The sequence below is a fragment of the Thalassophryne amazonica genome, chromosome 18, assembly GCF_902500255.1.
Source record: "Thalassophryne amazonica chromosome 18, fThaAma1.1, whole genome shotgun sequence".
NCBI lineage: Eukaryota > Metazoa > Chordata > Actinopteri > Batrachoidiformes > Batrachoididae > Thalassophryne > Thalassophryne amazonica.
Window position 1 is genome coordinate 21,267,515 of NC_047120.1, and position 12,566 is coordinate 21,280,080.

General features: G+C 40.5%; 1 long non-coding RNA gene across 1 annotated transcript; it reads left to right on the forward strand.

The window, feature by feature from the left end:
- The first annotated feature begins 1,824 nt into the window (after window positions 1–1,824).
- On the forward strand, window positions 1,825–9,010 carry LOC117531221. The gene is made up of 3 exons (XR_004566568.1): window positions 1,825–1,838; window positions 2,567–2,848; window positions 8,955–9,010. It is a non-coding gene; the product is annotated as an uncharacterized LOC117531221 (long non-coding RNA).
- Window positions 9,011–12,566: the final 3,556 nt, after the last annotated feature.

Here is a 12,566-nt window from a genome sequence, read left to right on the forward strand (position 1 = left end):
GCGGTTCTTCCTTAGCTACCAGGTGCTCCTTCAGGACCGACGACAGTCCGTTTATGAAGGCGGCGCGGAGTGCAACGTTATTCCAGCCAGACCTCGCAGCCGCAATACGGAAGTCGACTGCATATTCGGCTGCGCGCCGGCGCCCCTGTCGCATTGACAGCAGCACTGTTGAAGCGGTCTCTCCTCTGTTAGGGTGATCAAACACTGTTCTGAACTCCCTCACAAACCCAGTATAAGAGGTAAGGAGCCGTGAGTTTTGCTCCCAAAGCGCTATAGCCCAAGCGCGTGCCTCACCACGAAGCAAGTTAATAACATAAGCCACCTTGCTGGCGTCTGACGCGTACATCACGGGTCGTTGTGCAAAGATGAGCGAACACTGCATCAGAAAGTCCGCGCATGTCTCCACACAACCTCCGTACGGCTCTGGGGGGCTTATGTATGCTTCAGGGGATGGTGGGAGGGGTTGTTGAACGACCACTGGAACATTCATTCAATGAACGGACAATAGAAGGAGTTAAATTTGAACACTTTACTGTTGTGAATGCCACAACCAAACACAGCAGATTATAGAATAAATACAAAGTCAATGGATAAAGGTGTCGTGTGGGCAGGCTCGACGATAGGAGACGTCCGTCTAGAGAAGAACCGGAACCACACGATTTCCTCCGCCACCGAACTCGAAGGATACTGGAGCCGCCAGGTCCCGAGTCCCTCAGGTGGCCACCGTCTCCGCGTGTCGGATCTGGTACTGCTGGCGAAGAGCAAAGACAGTCAAGTGTGGGTGTGTGTACACCCAGTAACAAAAACGGTGGGAATTCCACCTCCACCTCAAATCACACACTCGTGCAGCTCCTGTTTAACCACTTATCTGGTTGGGGTGTGAGGCGAAGCTGTCGCTAATCACACCAAACGCCAATCCAGCAGATAAGGAAACACCACAGGAAAACGGCTGCAAAAAGAGCTCGGATTATTTGTCAGAGTTGACGATAGCTGAGAAGTTACCTCCGTAGAAGAACGATATCTCGGCGACGTGGTGGAGGTGTCATCCTGCTTTTATCCGGGGTGAGTGCAGATGATCGGTGACAGCTGTCATAGTTGATGAGTGACAGCTGTCACCTCGGCTGTTCCTGTGAGACGGCAGCACCCTCTCGTGCCTGAAGCCTGCACTGCAGGCAGGGCGCCCTCTGGTGGTGGGCCAGCAGTACTTCCTCTTCTGGCGGCCCACACAACAAATAAGTTTTTCTTGCCCCTGGTTCCATAAAACTGCTTAGTCAAGCTGTGACTTTTTAAAATCTTTGGATTCTGGCTGAGAGACGAGTAAAATGTTTCCTGCCTTTTTATTAAGTGAACAATTAATCATCATAAAATAAATGACAGATTAATTAAAATCCAGTCCAGCTCTGTGTTTTAGGGTTACCAAAGTTACCCCCTCCTCCTCCCTCCAGAAGATACCACTGGAACTGAAGGCCACGATCCACCACGCGGTTTCAGGGGGGCTGATGTTTATTTGATTTTGGGACCTTGAAGCTGCAGATCGTTTTAGATGAGGCTTTTAAAAAATTATTTTGTCTATTTTGAAAACAGTTATTTTCCTTTTTTATTCCACTGGAAAAAAGTAGAAATGTTAATCTTTTTTTTTTTTTAAGAAAAAACAAAGTAATTATGAAGCATTCTATTCATTTATTTTTGAGAGATTTCTCCATTGTGTATTTAACAAAAATAAAAATGAATTTATTTTTCAGTTATTTCTCGTCAATGTGACTTCACTGGAAAGTCTTAAACTTCAAGAAATATTTGTTTTAAATCAATCTCAAACAGTCCGGATTGTTTCTTGTCTTGTGATTTATGGATTGTATCTGCTGCATTCATGTAAACATTTCTGTGATTTACAAACCTATGATTAGACTGTCGTTGGCTGTAATTGATAGAGTTCATCATTTTTCAAACACAGAAATAATATTACCAAAACAAATGGAAATGCCAAACCGGAAAATTTTTATTCGGTTTAAAATCTGCTGTGATAAGTTTTTTTTTTTTTTGTTTTTTGTTTTTTGCTGACAGTGATACATTTAAAAATTTAATTCCAACTGGGATTTTTATTTTTGAAATAATCTTTAATTTCTTCAACAAACACACTTCAAATACAACTGCTGTATAAACCTGCAAGATTTAAATTTGTTGCAGAAATTCTGCAAATATGAACTCAGGGGTTATCATTTCCAAAATTATATGAAAAATGACAGTGGTAAAGTCCTATTTGACAATTATGCAGTCAGTTCGTAAAACAACCAGACTTTTACTTACGAAATGTTACGCAAGTTTTTGTCGCGCTTACCCCTCGGACTACCAAGTCCTTTCATCGAGCAAATTGGATCCGATCACGGTGTTTGTGTACTCGACGAGCGCCGCGTCCGTCTGTATAATGACTGATGGCGAAAATATAGGGTTTTTTTTCCCCCCTCTTATACTCGTCTCTGCGCTCCAGGTCCAGGAGGTGGCGGTAATGCAACGATAAGTTCGTCAACGTTGTTATATAATAAGCGACGAAGAAGAACTTTCCTGTCAGCACCAAAAGCTAAAGCTAGTTAGCTGGAGACGCTTTGAACAGATCAAACTTTATTCTGTGAACTTGAATATGTTTTTTGAAGAGCTCCAGAAGTACAAAGGCCGACAGTAATCCGGAACAAGAAGAAAACGTGAAGTTAGCGCGAAAAGATGGAACAGCTGAGAAGGTTGTTGAAACAGCGGCTAACTGCTGCTAATGCCGAGTCTGGACAGTGTGGTAGAGTTTTGTCTTTTGGACGGTCGTCTGCGCCTTTTGTCTCTGCTGTTGGTCGCTGCTGATCAGGTAAATGTTTATGAAGTTGTGGATGACGTTAATGTGTTAAAATGTTGGTTGGTTTGTTTCCTCGGGGCTTTTTCTTTCTCTGGTTGTTAGTGTGACGACAGATTACGCCAACAAACACGTTAATATTTGAAGAAAACTGCGTCATGTTGATTCTGGCGTGTTCTTGTGTAAATTAATCTTAACTTGGTGCGCAGGCAGTGAACTGTGTCGAAATTCTGAACCATGTGTCGAGTCCTGCAGTAACTGAAGCCCTGAATCGAAGCCTGTGTTGTTTTCCAGAAATCACGTGACACACGCATCAGTGTTCATTGGGCACACGTCGGCTCTGAGAAGACGTCAGCGCGTCTGTGCCGCTGTTTTTTTAAATAAACTTTATTAGAACAAAATAATACATTGACATTTATCAGTATGAAAAACAGACATAACGGCAGAAAACTTGATAAACACACCTCCAAAGGAAAAAAAAAAAACAATCTGCATGACATTTTCTCATTGAGTCATATGGCCTGTATCTGTTATAATGCAGTAGCAAACTATTATCTAAAGCATCAAAAATAATAATGGCGATAAATAAAAAAGAAAAACTAAGCAATTGAAGAATTCCTAAATCAATAAGCCTGAAACAAATATAGAAATAAGACAAAGATATATATATATATATATAAAAACAAAGAGTAATAAGCATACAGAATTTATCAGCTTGGGCAGTTTCAACCCTTTTCATACATTTCAATAACAGAAGTGTTTTTTTATAGTGTGGTCAAAGATGGTGGGGGGATTTTGACATGACATTTATGTGTATAAAATGTGGTTATTATAAGAATATTATTCACTAGAAACTCAAGATGCTTATTTTCCAGGAAAATACCAATTTGTGTGGTTTTATAAGAGAATGAGTCTGTGTTCACAGAACCGGAGGTCAGCGGTGTACCGATTTCCACAAATTTTGTACTGTGCTACATTCAAAGAAGGCGTGCTCTGTTGTCTCTGCGTACGTAACAATTATCTACGTCAAATTTAAATCTTTTTCATATGAACTCATTAGAAGGATGAATTTCATTTCATATTTTGAATTGTATTTTTTTTTTTTTATATACTTTGGAGGGATTGGAAATTGAAGGAATTTAGTTCTAATAGACATAATTTTGTTTTTCTTACAATCATTGAGACTTGGTATCTTTCTTATTGAGCCACAATACATTGTACAGATAAAGCAATACCTTAAGAATTAATTAATGCATCTTTTATGTAAAAAAAAATCTACATAATTGATAATTAATTTTGGTAACGTTGCTACTTTGTTTACGTTGCTACAACGTTGTTGTTTTGTCAAAATTGTTTCGAATTAAATTAATGAATTCTAGTAGATATTTCCTGTCACCTTTCAATATTCTCTAATAGGGCAATTTAGGTTATATTTGTCATTAAATTTGTTAATTTTGAGCAAGTCCCCATTTTGACACTCTGCCTCATGTTATGGAAACAGGAAGACAGTGTAGCCAACTCCTCAGTAAGAAAAGTAGCTATTGGCTGTCCTAAAAGTCGCAAGAAGTTGCTAAATAACGTCATCACAACATTTGCTTTTTATTTGCATACTATGATGTGGTAAGAGAGAGAAATGGTTCAATGTCACCCTTAGAACTCAAAGTGGGAATTACGGGAAAGCGCAGACACACACACCCCGATTCAGTAGATGGCGGTAATGCACCTATGTTACATTGCCAACCACCATTACAATCCATCAAAGAACTGTTTCCTGTTAGCTTCAGTTGCTAATGCTAGTTAGCTGGAGATGCTGGACACTCTTCTCTGAACATATCAAACTTCACTCTGTGATCCTTGAATATGTTTTTTTGAAGAACTCCAGAAGCACAAAGGTCGACAGTAAACGGGAAGAAGAAAAGGTGAAGTTAGCACGAAAAGGAGGAACAGTTGAGAAGGTTGTTGAAACAGCGTCTAACTGTTGCTAATGCTGAGATGTATGAGTTGGTAGAAACAAACACATCACAGAGCATCAAGAAGAAACAAGTGGATTTAAAGAAGAGAAGAAACTAGTCAACATGCTGGATGCTGTTTTCAAGCCTGAAGTTTGTTGATCAAGAGCAGTTTTGTCCACTAAACTTTATTTCAGACCAACTCCACCACATCCAAATGCAGGGCTGTGAAAACTCAGCGGATCCAAGAAATTCTGTGGATTTCATCATGGGTGGGGGGTGGGGGGGTGTTCGTGTTTTACATCACTAAGTTTTTAAAATGTCTGTCGCATTGTGCAAGTTTTCTAAGTCCACGGAAATTGATCTGTATAATGGATACAAATCAGTGTCCGTGGAGAAAAATGCCTCACTCAAAGCGCAGCAGTTACAACAGTTGTCGTAACACGGGACTGTTTGGTTGCTTTGGCAACGCTGTGTCTCTGCTCCAAGACGCTCTTCTTAAGCTAAACGGGGCATGTGGACATCACATATTTTAGAGTTATCAAGATTTTAAAAGAAGAATTTTGCAGCATGTCTGTCACGGGGCAAAGTCACACACAATGAAGATGGCGAGAAAGACTGTGAAAAGGTTTTAATAAGGACAAGAATCCGTGGCACTGTGTTGAATTTAACATTATCTGAAAACATCTGAAAGATAAAAGAAACAGGAAACGCGAACTACATCTTGTGCCATCAAAGGATTCAAGGATACAAAGGAATTTTATTGTCATATGCACAGAAGAACATGTTCCCTGCACAATGAAATGTGTCTACTGCATTTAACCCTTCCTAATTGCCAGTAGGAGCAGAAGTCGCCATTAGGCGCCCGGGGACCAGCTCCAGATGTACATCCCTGCCTTGGTCAACAGCAGGGCTGAGCAAACCAACACCGACCCATAACAAACACACAACACATAGGCTGGCCCGGTACATAAACATATATGAAAAGCAAAACATGAGGGAAAAGGAGGGGAAAAAAAAAACCCTCATAGCCTCTGCATTACACAGCAGCAATGAGGAAAAAAATCCCCATCAGCACAGAAAAACAATAATCACACAGACAAAAACAAGGACACAGGACGACAACCGAGATTTGAAAAGGTCCAGTTTATCAGAACACTCCGGAGGCAGCCTGTTTGGCGCCGTCAGTGGCCTTGTCCGACAATCCTGGAGGGGGAGGGGCAGCCCTAACAGTCCTGAGCAGTCACAGTCAACGTCAGAGCTGGAGAAGCTGAGGGGAGGGGGGAAGACCAGGGAGCGAGGCTTAAGTGTTGATCTTCTGAGGAGGTTTTATCACAGTGACCTTGAAGTGCAGCTGTATTTGGGAAGCCAAATGAATAGCCAGATTAGCAGACGCCTGAAAGATTCCACAGTTCTGAGAACAGAGTGGCTCTCAATGCATCTGAATGTAGAATGTGGTCTTCACAGACGGTCAGAGCGGCTTTCCAGGGCTGCGATTCTATTCGAGATGTTTTCCAACGCTATGCAGCCACTGCCTTCCCAATCGAATCAATCATGTAGGGCAGCATGGAAGGACCAATCAAAGCTGCTTCCACTTTCTTGATTTTCCGGTAAACCAGCACAGTGCCCGCTCCACACAGCAGAAAGCCGGTCACCACCAAGCCGAATATGTACACATCTTCGACGTCCTCTACAGAAAGCATGTAAAGGCACATGACCTGCCATCTCCTCCACGAGTCCATCACGTAACCCATCACATGCGTCCCGGCAGGACAGGTCGGGTTCTCCGCCCCCGACTGTCTTGTAGAAAAAATAGTGTCAATTGCGTTCAGAGACCACTTTAACAGATACATTTTTGTCGTTTTCCAGAAGAGCAAAGCTGCAGCCTCACAGACAACACGCCACAGAAGCAGGAAAGATAAGGAGGGAGGGAGAAGTGCGTCTGTCTCGGCCGAGTGCAAGGTGGCAAAAAAAAAAAAAAGAATCAATCAAACATCAAGAAACATGGTAAAAAAAAATTCTCTCCCTGGAAAATAAACGTGCTGTTCAAACAGGATTCCACACAAAATTATGTGACTTTTTTTATTAATGTAGACTTTTATGATACGGTATGTTGTTGATATTTTACCAAGATTTTCATAATATTTTACGAGCTTTAGCTGTGGATTTTGAAATGCTTTAACAGTCTTTTCAGTCTTCATGAATTTCTTGTAGTTTAATTGTTCTGAGCAGAGGTGTAAAAACCCTCCCATGTGTTTCTTCTACCTGTGCACCTAAAACAGGTGGTCTGCATAATGAGTTCATCCACCTGCCTGAAGAGCTGAACTAATTACAATCAGATGGTTTATTAGGAAGATTGAACAATATGTGGCTGGACTTTTACTTTCTGAAGTTAGAGTTTTACACCTCTGGTTCTGAGTTAATGCACAATTTGGTTTATAATTACAAGGGAAATCATTCCGGGTCCTACTTTCATGTCATATTCTGTTATTTCAAATTATCATTGACAGTTCAAATGAAAGGTTGAATGTAGGATCATTTAAATATGTGCTTCTTTTGATATTTTTTTTTCTTCCAGGAGATGCTGAAAATGTATCATTAGATACAAAATTAATTTGGTTGATGGGGGGCTGTGCCACCCAGAACCCCTGCACATTTTCCTCAGATTTCGCAATTTTCATTTCACAGCTCTGTGCTTTAGGACATCTGTCCTAACACAGGGACATTTTGGTGTTGTCTCACACTTGTGCAGTGGTGGGCACAGTTAAGCTGATCCAATAACCGATGATTATCGAAGCTAATGTTTTTGCTAGTGAATTAACTTTGTGGTTTTAAAACACTGTGTGCAAACGCTGTGTACAGAGGAGCTTTTCTTCACCATTTAGACACCGTTTTGGATAATCAAGACACTTTGTTGATTATTTCTTCAGATGAATCCCACTGAAATTAACAGGTAAGAATTTATATTTACTACGTGCCCTTTACTCTGACAATCAATGCATTAATGGATGTATTTCGGTGGTTTAAGCCACGGGGTTCAAAGCGTGTGGAAAAAGCATCAGCTTTTAGTTCATAAATGACGGTGTGTGTGTGTGTATATATAATATTGAAATAAACTGACTTCTAATACTGTGTTTTACTGCTTTTGAAAGATGATAATGTTTAGGGTTTTATTTTTTATTCATTCATTTTTCGTGCATTATGTGTTTGTGATCCTTGAATTTACCCAGCAGACCCTGTGGCGCTTAAAGTGAAACTGGTTTATCAGAAGCCGACAGTGTACCATAATTTCCGAACTATAATCCGCAACTTTTTTCCGCGCTTTGAACACTGCGGTTTTTGCATGGATGTGGCTAATTTCTGGAGTTTTACGTCAATTGATTTCCTGAAAGCTGCGGTCCTCGTGCAGTGTAATTTCACACACAATGTAAATGTAAGGTCTTACCTGAATGTTTTAGTGAAGAAAAGTCCGTCTTTGCAGCAGAGTTGCACCGTGACATCAGTTAGCAGAGCTTTCTCTCTCCCTCCCTCCACCCTTCTACACACTGGTTCTCTGTCTTCGTGCAACAAGTTGAAAAAGTCACAGCGCCACAATAACATCTCATTTTCCACAGACACCAGGTGATCCTGGCTGCACACGTGATGAAATCTCAAGAAAAAGTTATAAAATTACTCAGTTCTCCATGTGGCGCAGAGACACTGTGCGCGCGTGCTGGATGAGACGCGCGTCAATATTTGTCACCTTCAGGGGAAAATAAGCATTTACGGTATGTATTTAATTAAAAGTTAAAAAAAAAATGTTTCTGTGTAAATATCTCATGTTACAACGTAGAGACCCGCAGCTTATTCATGTACAATTTCTTCTTCTTTTTAAAATTGGTGTGTGCGGCTAATATTCAGGTGTGCTCTATAGTCCAGCAATTACGATAATCTGATGTGGCCACGTCTGAATCAGAACTAAGTTATCGGTTATTTGTAATAAAGAAAAAAACAATTTTTAAGCAGTTTATCGGTTTAGCGTCGTAAAAGACAACCTTTCAGTTATCGGAATAATGGTTATCGAAGCTAACTTTTTGGTTAGCTGTGCCTGCCACTGCACTTGTGATTGGGCAGCAGAGCAGCAGCAGATGATTAAATCGGCCTGTTTTTAGTCTTTCTTTTGTGTGTCTTAGTCTTTCTACAAACATGTCTGAAGTCCAGCAGCTGAGGGACATGTTAAAACTACAGCTAACACCTGCTGATGAAGGAATGATCACAGACCAGGAAGATGAAATGTATCATTTAAAAGAAGAGAACAAAAGAGGTAAAGGTCTGGATGCTGTTTTTAATCCTCCAAATCTCTTCTACAGAACAGGTTTGTTCACTCAGTTTTGCTGGTGTTACTTCATAACATGTTGTAACGCTCAAATATTTTATTCACCTGGTATTCCTCCAGAGATTCTGTGAATACTTTCACAACAGGATGAGGAGGATTTTGATGAAAGATATATGTAAAATTTCTCCATATTCTGTAAAATCTCTGGATAATTTATTACTGAAGGAAAGTGACGTTACCACCCTCAATGTTTCAACTCCCTTTGTCCAAGATCACCAGGGACTTTGAATTTAGAAATGAACAAAGGTAACTGAAAATATTCTGGTGGCAGGGATTTGTGTATTCTGGGACATAGAGGTTTGGTTTATTTTGATCCAACACTTGGCACTAAAAGGTCAACATCAGTAACCTGTTGTACACGGGTAAGAGCAGCTCTGGTTATGAGCAGACAAAGAATAATTATCTTTGCTCCCAGAATTTATTCATCACTGCAATATTAATTCAAATCAACATGACTTCAATTAATAAAATCCATTATTTTCTGCAGGTCCCATCAACAACCCAAACTAGGGAATGTTTCCTTGTTAACTTGTAGCATTTATAGCCAGCTTTGCTACCAGATCTAACATGTTGACCTGAGTAATTAATGTACAACCCCTGGCAAAAACTATGGAATCACCGGCCTCGGACGATGGTCATTCAGTTGTTTAATTTTGTAGAAAAAAAGCAGATCACAGACATGACACAAAACTAAAGTCATTTCAAATGGCAACTTTCTGGCTTTAAGAAACACTATAAGAAATCAGGAAAAAAATTGTGGCAGTCAGTAACGGTTACTTTTTTAGACCAAGCAGAGGGGAAAAAAATATGCAGTCACTCAATTCTGAGGAAAAAATTATGGAATCATGGAAAACAAAAGAACGCTCCAACACATCACTAGCATTTTGATGCACCACCTCTGGCCTCCGAGGCCGGTGATTCCATAATTTTTGCCAGGGGTTGTAAATTTGCAGAAATATGAGATCTAAAAAAAACGTAAGCATTTTCTTTATCTGTTAATCTGTTCCTCTTGTTTGGCCCTAGTAACTGATTGTAGTGGGGCTGTTAAGCTCTGATTATCAAAAGAATTGTGCACAAAAAGAAAGAAGCATGACACTTTTAGGGTTTGCTCTTGATGACATAAGCTTTGATTTAAGATGTGGAGATGTTCGCAGTTTGACCCCTTGGGTCAGCTGGAGGTCATTGACTTGTAGGATATGAAATTTCTATGTATTCAGTTGGAAATTGATGTGTCTTAGGATCTAAATGTGATGGAAATGTACACTAAATGTATATTTCCATGTTTCTGAGGCTGTGATGCCTCGGGGAGGGTTGTCCAAAGTGACTGTCAATCCATCCCCAGTCTGAGGGACTGGGCAGATGTGATTGAGGAACCACGCCAAGGTTCTTTGTTAGCTTGGTACATTGCTCTTTTGATGTGTTGTCTCAAAGCATCTTGTTGGTGGGTGGGGGTTTCCAGTGATCACGACCTCTGGTGAAAAAATGCTTTCTTGCCTCATTGACTTCTGAGCATGCACTCGTTCTGTCATAGATCAGTACAACAAAACGTTCAAGCTGAGACAAGGAAAGATCACGCAACTCTTGAGGCATCTGCCACATTTCATGGAAAGCCTCTATAACCTCTAGATATATGTAACCCAGGTGTGTTACTCAGAAATGGTGCAGTTTCAGTACTAATAAATCTAACTGATAGTGTAGATCAGAAGAACTAAGAATGGCTCTAGGAGAAGAGAATGAAAAATTGAACCACAAATTATATTTTGGTGTGAGCGGTACCCTATATTGTGAAAGACAAACAATTTAACATACAACACATATGCGAATGGCCATTCAATGAACACCATAAAAATAGTAAAATCAGAAGTGATCACAGTTCACAGTCCAAATATAACAATTCAACAACAAAAAATCCCCGCGCGGTATCTTGCGATTGCAAGATCCAGTCGGTGTATTTCAGTTTTGCCCGAGGCACCACAGTTCAACGCCCCACACGAACCAGAAGGAGAAATGGTCCAAATATTGGACAAAGGGTTTAGTCCAAAAAAGATGTATATATTTGGGCCGTGATTAGAGTTTCAGAGGGGCAAACAAAGAGAAGAAAAAGGTGGCTGCACAATGGCGCCTCCTACCAGACCAAGGCAGGAGATTCAGTTCACTTGAATTCAGAGAGATCTTCTGGAAGTCCCAGATAGTTGTTTAGGCTTGTTTAGCTCGCCATCAAACCTGGCCTGTATGAAGGACAGGACCAATTAAAGTTTCTAGTGCGCACAATTAAATACATTCAAAAATACCAGTGCTAAAATATTTATTATTATAAATAGCAGAATATTTCATTGTACAATAGTTCAAAAATACATATTCTATTTGAATAAATAATATAACATTTGTCATATTGTAACTCGAGTCAATAATAAGAAATTAACATCCACAGATAAGGTGCATTGCAGCTCCAATGATTAACTCAGGGGTAGGCAACCTGTTCCAGAAAGAGCCATGAGGGTGCAGGTTTTCTTTGCAGCCACTGACTCCACCAGGTGATTTTACTGATTAATATCACTTTGAGCAGATGGAATCAGTGAAATCACCTGGTGGAGTCAGTGGCTGCAAAGAAAACCTGCACCCTCATGGCTCTTTCTGGAACAGGTTGCCTACCCCTGGATTAACTGAACTGCAGATAAAGTGCAATGGATGCATATCAATCCAACATGCTCTTAAAGTGCATTAGACAAAGGCAGTACGAGAAATAAACACACTTCTCAAAAATTGTTTCATTAACAGGCGTCATATTCAAGAGAACGGGCATACAGGATCATGCTAACCGCTCCATAAGAAACAAAGGCAGGGGCTAGGCTAGGCTAAGCAATAGAAAACAATGAGACGCTAAGCTAAAGTTAGCATATTTTATCAATTCCATAGATGATCAACATTCTACGCCCAGTTGTTTCAGATCGACAGCACCGATAGAAGGCTCCTGCATTCCGAAAGTATATGCTTTAGTTTGAGGTTTAGAATATTTAGAAAAAGCACAAACGTTAAACATACCTGCAGTCTACCCGCAATGCACGCGCCCCTCACGCTTCTAACAGAAGCAAGTCACTTCCGTATCTTTATGTCAACACAAGTGACCGCGCGACGTAGTTACGTAAGAGCAAGCATGTAAGGTACAGGTAATATGGGAAAGACGCAAAATAAAAATGACAGGATTTGTCACCCAGGTTACATATACATGCCATGTATCCCAGGCAGTCTTTTTACCACGGCCACAGAATGAAGAAGTTGTATCACAGCCAGTAAAAGAATGAATTGCTAGCAGTGCAGAACTAGTGGAAGGACCCAGTGCAGCAACCACCTTGTGAATGGCTATATACCAGAAACTGCTACCAACTCCAAAGGCAATCCACATTTCCTC